General features: G+C 42.7%; 1 pseudogene; it reads left to right on the top strand.

Annotated features, from left to right (window-relative positions):
* The first annotated feature begins 6648 nt into the window (after nt 1–6648).
* On the top strand, nt 6649–7674 carry LOC110322663 (annotated as a pseudogene).
* The last annotated feature ends 3733 nt before the right edge of the window (nt 7675–11407 follow it).

The following is an 11407-nucleotide window of genomic DNA, read 5'->3' as shown; positions in this document are numbered from 1 at the left end:
AGGAGGAGGAGGAGGAGGAGGAGGAGGAGGAGGAGGAGGCCAGATTGACACCGGAAGTCACTCCACCACTCTCCTCCCTGCCTTCCCCAGGTGGCGATTTTTCACAGTAGCAAAGCGAGCTGCTTCTCTGTCACAGAAGGGGCAGCTTTTCTTATCTTTAAGGTGTCTCAATTTAGCGGAAAGTAGAATCGAGTCCACTGCCCACTCCCTGTTCCAGGAATGTTTTTTCCCAAAATAGGAAATATATAATGCGTAGGCTGCGTGGCTAGAATTAGGTTGGATCAGTATGAGGCAGGGAGACTTGTTTGCTTCAGAAAAGGAAAAAAAAAAAAAAAAATCTCTCACTGCCTTAGGCTGGCTGCAGAATCCAGGACAAATATCTGGTCTGTGAGTTGTAGAAATCAAACTGTCTCTGTTGAAAATAGGGCTGATGACCCCCTCCCTGGATTCCCATGCCCTTTGAACAAAGCCTTTTGTGACAAGTTGCCATTTCCAGTTAAGATTTGGAAGCCACTATATTTAATCCAGTGTCATTGATTAGGTCAGAGGAAAAAGAAACAGACTTTCTTATATAGGTAAGTCTTTTCTTTCCTTTTTATAATAAATAAAATATAAAACTGACGGTTCTAGATGTTCAAGTGAAATTGATCACCCTAAAATAGAGAGGAGGAAAAGTCAGAAGTTAGAAAGGTATGTCTGAGTTTTTTTTTTTTTAAATTATGTGTGCATGTTGCATGTGTGTATGTATGTGCAGTGGCTAAGCCTCTGTGTATACACATATATGGTTGTATATAGCTTCAAAACACTCATCTGTGAAAAGGCACTACCAAAATTATTGTTCTTCACTAACAATAACTTTTGGATTCTTATTTCCCATCTACCTGTTGGGTAATAAAGGCTTAGATTTGTTTTGATTGCCTCAGAATACCACAGTGCAACCATGAAACAGTGCATTACCCCAACTCTCCAGCACAAAGTCAGAGAGACGGGAAGGGAAGCCCACCTGCGGTGCGATTACAACCCCCAGTGCTCACCACTGAGACACAGGGAGGGCCACAACAGACATGTGCATTTCGTCCTGGGTGAAGGGTTTCCATAAAACAGAGGTCATCAGATACAAATAAATTTTATACTTTAGAAAAGGTAATTTCTTTCTATGCCCCAAATCCCTCAATTGGAAACTTTAGTCTTCCATTAAAATGAAATGCTCTCTGTGATTTATAAAGTGCAATTCTTGTGCTTCAAGTCCAATGTTAGCATTCTGCCTTATGCCTTTCACTTAATGGGTATTCTCAAAACTGGCAGCTTTCCCCTCATGCGGGAAGAAGGAATAATTCTGAATTAAGAGCACCAAAATAGGTTAAGGATGCATTATGTCAGGGGCTGTAGATTGTTAACAAGCCACGGAAACACAAGTCATAGGGCACAATTCAATTAAGGGCAACGGGCTAAGACTGCCAGGCATCTCCTCTCAGTGACTTCACCTGTTGATTTTTGAGGTGACCCTTTCAGGATGTCTGAAATCTGACTGAGCTCTGCTTGGTTTTCTAATTTATGAGTGACTTGTCATTAGCAAGTGGGTGGGACCGTTCGCCTGTGGTGGATGCTGTCGGCATCTTGTGTGGGTACTCTAAGACCCATCTACTCCTTGTTAGCTGTGAATAGAGTGGGAATTCTGTGTGGCAGGTATGGACCCTCCAAGGGCCATGTTTTCTTCCCCAGATATGAATGCTGGCTTGTTAATGACCCATAAGTGACCTTTTCGAGGGAATGGCTGATGGAAGCTGAAGCTCCCAGGAGGTTATGATCCTCCCCCAGTGAAGGGATCTCAATGATTAATGGGCAGGGGTCTACCAAAGGCTCCCTTGATAAAGGGATCAATGGTTAATTTTATGGTGTGGAATCATGGGTCAGGTCAAACCTAGTATTGATATAGGACCACATCCTCTTCTCATCCTCTTGACTCTCTTTTTCATGCCTGCACCCTCAACTTTGGCTGAATTTCTCACCCCCCCCCCCAATAGCATCTTTTCAGTGTATTTGTGCCATCACTGTCCTAGGCTCTGGTCTGTGTCTGTATGTACTACATATCTGTGTTTGCATATGTACATGTGTCATGTGAAGAGGCCAGAGGTCGATGACAGGGGCTTTCTTCAAGTGTGTTCCACTTTACCTTCTGAGACACAGTCTCTCACTGAAACAGGAGCTGATCAAATCCAGCAATCCTCAGCAATCCTTCTAAGTTAGGATTACAGATGCACATGACTGTGTCCTATTGTGTATGCACTACTGATCTGATGAAACTCATGTTCCAATGATTCTGCAGCAAGCATCTTATCAACAGAAGTACCTCCCCAGCCCTGCTGGGCTCTGATTTTAGGGCACCAAGATATGAGGTAGTAAGTTACTTTTAACTTACTTTGTCCTAATGAATTCAGTGAGACAAGATCATTATCAACTAGAGATCAAGCAGAATACAGAATGCCATACTTTAAACTGTTGAAGTCTGTTCTATTGACCATTAGTAAGCCTTTGAAAGAGAAGAGCCCTGTCAGTTGTGTAATATGCTCTGTGCAGCCTTTACCCAGCTGCTGATGAAGAAAAGGCTGGCAGATAATCAAAGTCACAAGGCTGGAAATTTAAACTCTGATTGATTCCTACCCCTTTACCCCAATTTTGTTAGTTGCTTAAAACTTGACTCTATTTATAGTAGTCTTCTCAAAAGCTTGGCTTTTCAAGTTACAATGATGCTCTGATACAATAGGAGTAATTATTATGGCCTTCATATCTGATAGTCATCTGGGTGACACAGGAAATGATTTTCACTTGGGATGAAACCAACCATCCGAGTCTGAAATAATATCTATTTTCTGGACCCTCTGTAATTAGAAACGTGATTGTATAAATGTCTGAAAATCTGTTCTGTTTTAAAGAAATTGGCCTGGAGCCTGTTCTACTCAGGACACAAAATTAGCAGAATGTGAAGGTTTCCTTGTACTGTCCAGCTAGTGGCGTGAGGGCGGGCTGAGTCAGCACGGAGAGGATGGCCATTCTAGCTGACAGACAGGGGCAATCCTCTAGGAAATGTCAGCTTGACCCCACTGTTAGAAAAAAAAAAAGGAGCAGAGGGGGATGAAAAAGAACTCCGGGTTGGAAATATTTTAAAGGCATCATCATTTCTGTGGATGTATTCGTATGGCGGTGTGTGCTGGGGAGGGGTACAGAGCTACACAGTGAAGGATTTGGAATCATTTAATACTTTACAGCTATGCTCTGTAGCCAGCGTGATGTTGGTACACGTGGCACTCAGTTGGATATTACTGATTCTCAATACTATATCTCAGTCTAAAGGAATTGGCTCTTCGTTTCCACCATGTTATTGCTTATTTATAATCAATACCTTCTAATTAATTCTGAAACACCCTTTCAAAAGGAAGCAGGTGTTTTCTATTTTCTATTTAGACATCTGATGCTCATTTCAGTCTGATTTCTTCATGTTTAGAAATGATTTTTTGCTGGATTTGTGGGGTGGGAAGATAGGATTTGATCTTTGAATAAGATGCATCCATTTGAGGGTCAGTGCTGAAAAGTCAGAAAATTGCTTTTAATTTTATGTAATTTGTGGTTTATTTGTGAGAGTCACAGAATTGCACATCCTAAGACTATTTTCCCAGGGATTACATTTCTAAATGGCCTCCGCCTTTTACAGGAAGATGAGTACAAAAAGCTTGAAACTTGCCATTTAGTACCACAAAAGTCTAGCTAATTTGTGTCAGTTGCTAATGTCCTTGTTCAGATTTCTTTCCTATCTTTACATGATCCTCAGAGCACTTGAGCAGGTTGGTGTCTTAGCCACATTTCCAGAGGCTGTGACAGACTCCTAAGAAAAGCAAAAGAAAGGGAGAGATTGTGTTGGCTCATAGCTTCAGAGGTATCAGGCTGTTTGCCTTGGCAACACTAGTTCTGGGACCCGTGGTGTGGTAGAATGACATAGGGGAAGGGACATGTGGCAGCTCCATACTTACTTCTTGGAGGACAGTAAAGAGAGAGATGGGGGGATGGAGGACAAGAGGAGGAGGGAGAAGAAGAGGAAGGAGGCAGGCAGGTTAGTTCTAAGGACATATCTCCAGCAACCTCCTTCCTCCAGCTCTATCCCAGCATCTATTGCTACTAGCTAGGACTAAAACTATAGTTCTTTGAACAGGAAGTAGTTTACTAGTAATCCTGACCTCTCCTGTGCACTACATTCCATCTTCAAACCATAAGAGGCAGTGTAAGAAGTGTCCTTGATAGTTGGGTCTTTTCTGTTACTGTTTGGTATGAGGAAAGCAATACCTGGGGAATGATGTCTCTTCATAAAAAATTCAAGTCACCATTAGAGAGCTTAAATAATTCTCCACTTGTTATCCCTGTGTCTCTAGCTGAGCAATGGCATTGGCGCAAGTCTTAGGAAACAAGAGACGTGGCACTACAGCAGGGTTTTCCTTAAGTTTTACTATTACATACACTTGGGAATATGTATTTTATTCTCAAATATATTCTGATGCAATTACAATATTATGTTCTCTACAAGAAATTTTATTGGCATTTGAAAGTTTTAGGTTCCAGGAGAATAATTTTGACTTTGATTATCACAAGAATCCTTAAGTGTATTTGTGGTGTGTGTGTGTGTGTGTGTGTGTGTGTGTGTGTGTGTGTGTGTGGTGTATGTGTGGGGTGTTGTGTATGTGTGGTGTGCATGTGAGTATGTGTGTATGAGTGTGATATGTGTGTGTGTTTGTATGTATAATCTCAGGCACTATTCCTCAGGAATTGCCTACATTTTGGGAGATAAAGCCTGTGTTCATCAGGTAGCTAGGCTTCTGGCCAGTGAGCTCTAAGCAATGCACCCAACTCTGTCATCCTAGTGTTGGGGTTCCTGTGTGCCTACCCACACTGAATTTTGTTACATGACTTCCAGGATTTGAGACTAGAGTTTTCAATGCAAACACTCTGCTGTTTGAGTGAGCTACTAAGCTTTTGAAGGGCATTTTGTAGAGTTAGAACCTGTCCAAATAAAATAAATAAACAAGAAATCAAAGACTAAAAAAAATAACAAGGATATTTGTGTAATGCACACTTATGAAATCTTTGTAATACTTTTGTTAAACCACTCTGAGTTGCTTTAAAATTTTAATCCTTTCTTTGATTTTCTTTTTCTATTTATTTATGTATTTACTTATTTGCTCATTTCTAAAAATAAACTATAGTTCTTTGAACAGGAAGTAGTTCACTAGTAACCCTGACCTCTCTTTATTATTTGACTAAGCAATCATGGGTGATAAACAGAAAAGCAGCCCATTGGATTGCTGGAAATTTTCACATACAGTTAAACTTTGATTGCCTGCTTTAGTAAAACACAGAGGCAATCCATGAAACATTTCCACATTAACACATATGTATTATTAGCATACATTTATATTATTTTATAGAAGATTTTCTTCAACAGTGAAAAGTTTTAAAATGGATATCAAAAAAATTGATTTTCATTCTCTGATTTTCCAATCAATTACTGACATAGTAAGGCATCCAGAAATGCTCTACATGTTAGCTGTCAGTCTAGAAATAAGACATTAGTTGTCTTTAATTCAGTGAGTAAACCCCAACTGGAGAATTACAGATTCTTTTTTAAAAAAGAAGAAAGTATCAGATGATAGAAATCTCAAACAGTAAGAAAGTCCCCAGAAAAAAATGCCTTTGCAAACACAGAATGGCGAGTATTCAATATAGAGTATACAGTATAGAGTGTACAGTGTATAGAGTGTAGAATATAGGGTGTAGAATATAGGGTGTAGAATATAGAGTGTAGAATATAGGGTGTAGAGTGTATGGAGCATACAGTGTAGAGTGTATGGAGCATACAGTGCAGAGTATAGCGTGTACAGAGTATGTAGTATAGAGTATATAGAGTTTAGAGTATTTGCTAAATTAAATTGCAAAGATTTCCACGTCACATGGCTGCACCGAGAAAGGCTGCAGCTACATACAGGCATGGGGAACGTTCTTGCTAACCTGGCCTGGAAGTTTTCCTCAGCCCCATTTCTAGGATATGCAAGACCTCCGGGAAATTTTTCCCAGGCAAGTGTCTAGATAAACTATTTGATTTTCAAAGTGTTATAAAGTTTACACACCTATATGTGGTGTCATAATTTCTTTGGTAGCACTTGATAAAGGGGAAATGTTTATATATTTATGTATTTTTTGATTGTTACAGGTAAGGTAGATTATTCACTAATCGTGGTTCCTGGCTATTTTCACATCCCCAAGCTGTGAGGAAGAGGGCGCAGTGCTCCCTATGCTGCAGTGGCTCTTCCGAGTCTATTTGTGTTGAAGGAGTATAGAGCTCCTTGCCTTAAATATTTAATACTGGTTGTATTATCATTTGTGAACCCGTGCCATTTACTATGTCGCCCCACTACTACCAGTTGTTTGTTTGTTTGTTTTGTTTTGTTTTGTTTTGTTTTTGACTACCTCCAGAGTTGGTACACTGCTTTGTTGACAATGACCACACATGTAAATTTTATCCGGCCTATGTAGGAAAACATGAGTCACAAGTTCTGTTGTCTGGAAGTCTCCAGCTTCAGGCGCGCGGTCCTTGCGGAGGGAGGCATGGCGGCGCCCACCTTGGTTTTGGGTCCCCCGCCCTCAGCCAGAGCGGGCCCCGGCTCGATGGTGCCCTGGTGCTCTGTGAGCAGTGGCCTGTCTCCTTGTGTGCTCTGGATGCAGGAGCTGTTCCGAGGACACAGCAAGACGCACGAGTTCCCAGCGCACAGTGCCAAGGTGCACTCTGGTGGCCTGGAGCTGCAATGGCTGTTGCTTGGCCTCCAGGTCCTTCGACAAGACTGTCAGCATGTTCTTGCTGGAGAAGGACCAGCTTTTGAAAGAAAACAACTACCGGGGACATGGGGAGAGCTTGGACCCTCTTTGTCACCGCATCTGGAGATAAACCCATTCGCATCTGGGATGTGAGGACTACAAAAATGCATTGCCACTGTGAACATGAAAGGGGAGAACATTAACATCTACTGGAGTCCTGATGGGCAGACCATTGCAGTGGGCAACAAGGAAAACGTTGTGACCTTCATTGGTGCCAAGACACACGGCTCCAAAGCAGAGGAGCAGTTCAAGTTTGAGGTCAATGAGATCTCGTGGAACAACGACAACATGTTCTTCTTGACCAAAGGCAACGGCTGTATCAACATCCTCAGCTACCCAGAACTGAAGCCCGTGCAGTCCATCAATGCCCATCCTTCTAACTGCATCTGTATCAAGTTTGACCCCATGGGGAAATAGTCTGCCATAAGAAGCACAGATACCTTGGTCAGTCTCTGGGATGTTGATGAGTTAATGTGCGTGCGGTGCGTTTCCTGACTAGATTGGCCCATGAGGACCCTTAGTTTTAGCTACGATGGGGAAATGCTGGCGTTGGCTTCGGAGGATCAGTTCATTGATATAACTGAAGTAGAGACAAGAGACAAACTATGGGAGGTGCAGTGTGAGTCCCCGATTTTCACCGTGGCTGGGCACCCCAAGAGGTCTGGGCTGGCTTTTGCCTGTGATGACAAAGATGGCAAATATGACAGCAGTCAGGAGGCTGGAACTATGAAGCTGTTCGGGCTTCCCAATGACTCCTGAGAGGGCCGGCAGTGAAAGGAGAGAGGAGGCCGGGTGGACTATTTGGGCTGTACTTGACAGGGAGAGGAGGCTGGCGCAGACCTCCCCTTTGGATAGTTCAATGTAGTCTTTTGGACTTGTGGGAACCCTAAATGTTTATAAATGTCAAAACAAGCAAACAAACAAAAACAAAAACAAAAACAAAAACTTTGGTCAGGAAGTGCATACCCTAACCCTCTCTGTGGTACCCTTACTGTGGTGAGCAAGTGCCTCACACTTAGCTCCACCCCCAGCCCCACCTCCTGGATTTTGTTTCGGTGTATTTTGTATTAGCTGTTTCCATCCCTTTCCCTCGTTGGCAGTTAGCTAATGAAGACTTTGCAAGTGTGGGCCATGATCTGTTTTAGGGTTCTCTAAAGGAACAGAACTTGTGGAATATCTATCTGTCTGTCTGAGAACAGAACTGATGAAATACCGGTTTGTCTGTTTACATATATCTGTGTTTCTGTGTATGGGATTTTATCAGCGTGGCTTACAGGCTATAGTCTGGAGAGTCAGTCTGACTTCGGTGTCTCCTGATAGAAAGGCCGAGGATCCAGTTGTTGTTCAGTTGTTCAGACTGGATGTCTTGGCAGTGCCAATCTGGGGCTGGAGTCCTGAGGAATTCCTGGAGAGCTGCTGATCATTGGTTGGTCGATGCTGGAATCCTCAAGGAGTAGGTTCTGTGGTTACGAGCAGAGCAGAGGAATGCCTCAGCAGCAGGGTAGATGACCAGGCAATGAGAGTGAGGGTGAATAGGCAAAAAGCTAAAGTGTGCTTTTTCCATGTCCTTTTATATAGGCTGCCACCAGTGTGTGTGTGTGTGTGTGTGTGTGTGTGTGTGTGTGTGTGTCCTAGATTTAGGGTGGGTCTTCCCACCTCTGAGGATCAAGAAAAGCCTCTCACAGGAGTGCCCTGCCGGTTGGGTTTCAGTGTTTCCAGGTGCTACAGTCAGGTTGACAACCAAGGTTACCCACTACCTGACTAGCGTAGCATGCCCTCTGGGAGGGCAATGCCCTGTTTTCTGGACTTTACTATGGCAGAGTTTGTTGGACATGTTGCTTAGGCAGTACCTGTTTAGAGGGAGGGAGCATAAGGGTGGGGCTTTTAAAAACAATTTTGAGAGCTGAACATTCAATAAAACTGGCTTTTGTTAAACAAAGAGAAGTTCTGTTGTCCATCATGTCAAATTCCAATGACTTCCTCTTTGACCTCTTTAGGTGGCATCTGTTGCATACTTAGCACATGACCTTTTTTAGTGTTGACTGAACATTTACCTTCCACCCCTCTACCCAGAGAAGACATGCGTGAGGCACCCACAGGGAAGGCATGAAATACTGTCTGGGTCATCATGGTCCAAGCTCAACACATAACCCAAGACAGGAGTCTCCGTGTTTGTAAGGAGTTTGTGGGTAGAAAGCAAAAGTCTGTCAAAGAGATGTGCAAGGCTAGAATTCAGCCTGACATAAGCTGTGCAGCCTATGCAGGAGGTCCACGTGGCAAGTGTTGATGAAGGACACTGGCTACTGCCCTGCTCTCTTGGGGCTACAGACTAGAGTGGACACGATAGTCTAAAGAGCTGATGCTCAGTCTATACATGTGGCTCAATTCTAGGAAACACTGGAGTCTTGAATTTGTCCTGTGCAGGTAGAAATGGTAGTCACCCCAAATTAGCATCCTAATTAGGATGAGGCTCATCCTAATAGATGAGCCTCATCCTTGAGATTCCCCAATTCATTCAACCATTTACTATCTCTTGGAAGAAATACTATGGTGGCCAGCATAGTTTCTCTCTGGGGGGATGTCTGTTTCCCGCTCTGTATTATGCAGAGGCTTAGAGAATGCTCAGCAGAGACGTGGTCTGATGTGATGGCTTTGCTAGGGAGGCTGTTCCCAGGCACAGGAATGTTGTTTATCTCCTGGAAGATGAGTCAAGGCATTGGGCCTTTGGCGTAGCTTTTCTGCTCTGTTCATCTCAATCGCAACTGCCTCACACAGTCCAGAGGCTTCTGGTTAAGTTGTTGCTGAGCGTCTTCCAATGTTCCTTCCCTGATGTCCTAGTTGGGCAAACTTCAGAGAAGAGCTTTCAGGAACTCTCTACAGCAGAAGGCTGCACTTTAAAGGGTGAATAGCCACGTCCTTAAGGCATTAGCATGAATCCACGAGCATTAATGTTGTGTGTAAGAGCTCTCTCAGTTTCATAGCAGCAGACTGAGCCCCGAGAGAAAGCAGTCAGCTCATGGGCTGTACACTGAGTCAATGCAGATGGAAGTTGAGGTGGTTATCATTGCTTACAGTGCTCAGATGAATTGATGAAAGTGGGCAGCTTGTCACTTCAGGAGAAAAATGGAATCCGGGAATTTTACTGGAGCTCTAGGAACAATGAATTATGACTAGTAATGTAAACCTATTTTTTAAAGTCTAGTCCTAGTCAAAGAACAATGAAAATAGTGGCTGTCTCATTGCCTTTTTGTTCATACAAAAAACAGATAAGAAAGCATTGGTATTCTAAAGCCATAGATCAAACACTGTAGCTTAAGACTTTTTAGAATGGCAATAATTAGAAAGACATGCATCTTTTGTGGAAAAGTTAATACTTATTATTTCTTCCGTGTTGCTATGGAGAGAGATGCAATGATCAGAGGGTGGAACTTTGTTCCCGCTCTGAAGCAAAGATGACTGCCAGGTTTAATTTTCATTTTAATCTGCTTTCTTTTGCTTTCTTGTTTTCCTCCCCCCCCTCTTCTTTCTTTTCTCCTCATTCTCCTTCCTTTTTGGTACTCTTCCAACCCCCCCCCCCCCGAAACCCTCTTGGGTCTAAATAGATCACTTCCTTTATGGGTAGTTACTTCAACTTGCTCTTTGAGAGTGAAATTAATTGACTCTCTCTCACAGCAGACTCCTGGAGAATCCATCTGTCCTAGGAGAAGTTGTTGTCTCAGGTAGAACAATAGATCTGATGCAAGCTCTGTCCATGATTTAAAAATCTCTGGGGATAATAATCTGTCTTTGTTTCAGGGATGATTCATTGCTGATGTCTTTGCTAATTCTTAGGCAACTATTAAGGAGAACAAGCCCCACTTGTATGTAGCAATGACAGTGCTACGGATTTGAATTGTCACTAAGGAAAGCTCTGGGAGATTAAAGAAATATGATTTTATTGATTGGCCATTTAAATTTAAAGAGGAAATATTGAGATGTACATGCATCTTTTATGGTTTTTTTTCTTGGACACATACATAAGAAAACTGTTAACTGTGGTTATCACTGAAGTTTATAGGTGTGCTGGGTTGGGAAGATAGCTCAGTAGATGAGAGCATTTGCTAATTCTGTAAGCAGGAAGACCAGAGGACCTGAGTTTGAATCCTTAGACGAAAAGCCAGGTGGATCTTATGTGCCTATAACCCGAGCATTGGAGGGTGGAAACAGACAGTTTCCAAGAACTCTTCGATGTCTACCCTAGGATTTGATTAAGTGAAAGAGCATGTCTCAAGGCAATGAGGCAACTATCTGTAGAAAAATACATTCAATGACTTGGGGTCTTCAAACTCCATACCCAAATGTACATAACACAAACTCAGGATTTACCTTGGCTTACAGTTTTACAGGTGTGAGTTCATCATGGTGGCAAAGGCTTGATAGAGAAGAGGAGTTCATATCATGGTGAGTAGGAAGCAGGGAAAATGGTGAGAGGAAGACCACCGGGCAAGATACA

This window comes from Mus pahari, chromosome 5 (genome assembly GCF_900095145.1).
Source record: "Mus pahari chromosome 5, PAHARI_EIJ_v1.1, whole genome shotgun sequence".
Lineage (NCBI taxonomy): Eukaryota > Metazoa > Chordata > Mammalia > Rodentia > Muridae > Mus > Mus pahari.
This window is presented reverse-complemented; position numbering and strand designations above follow the sequence as displayed.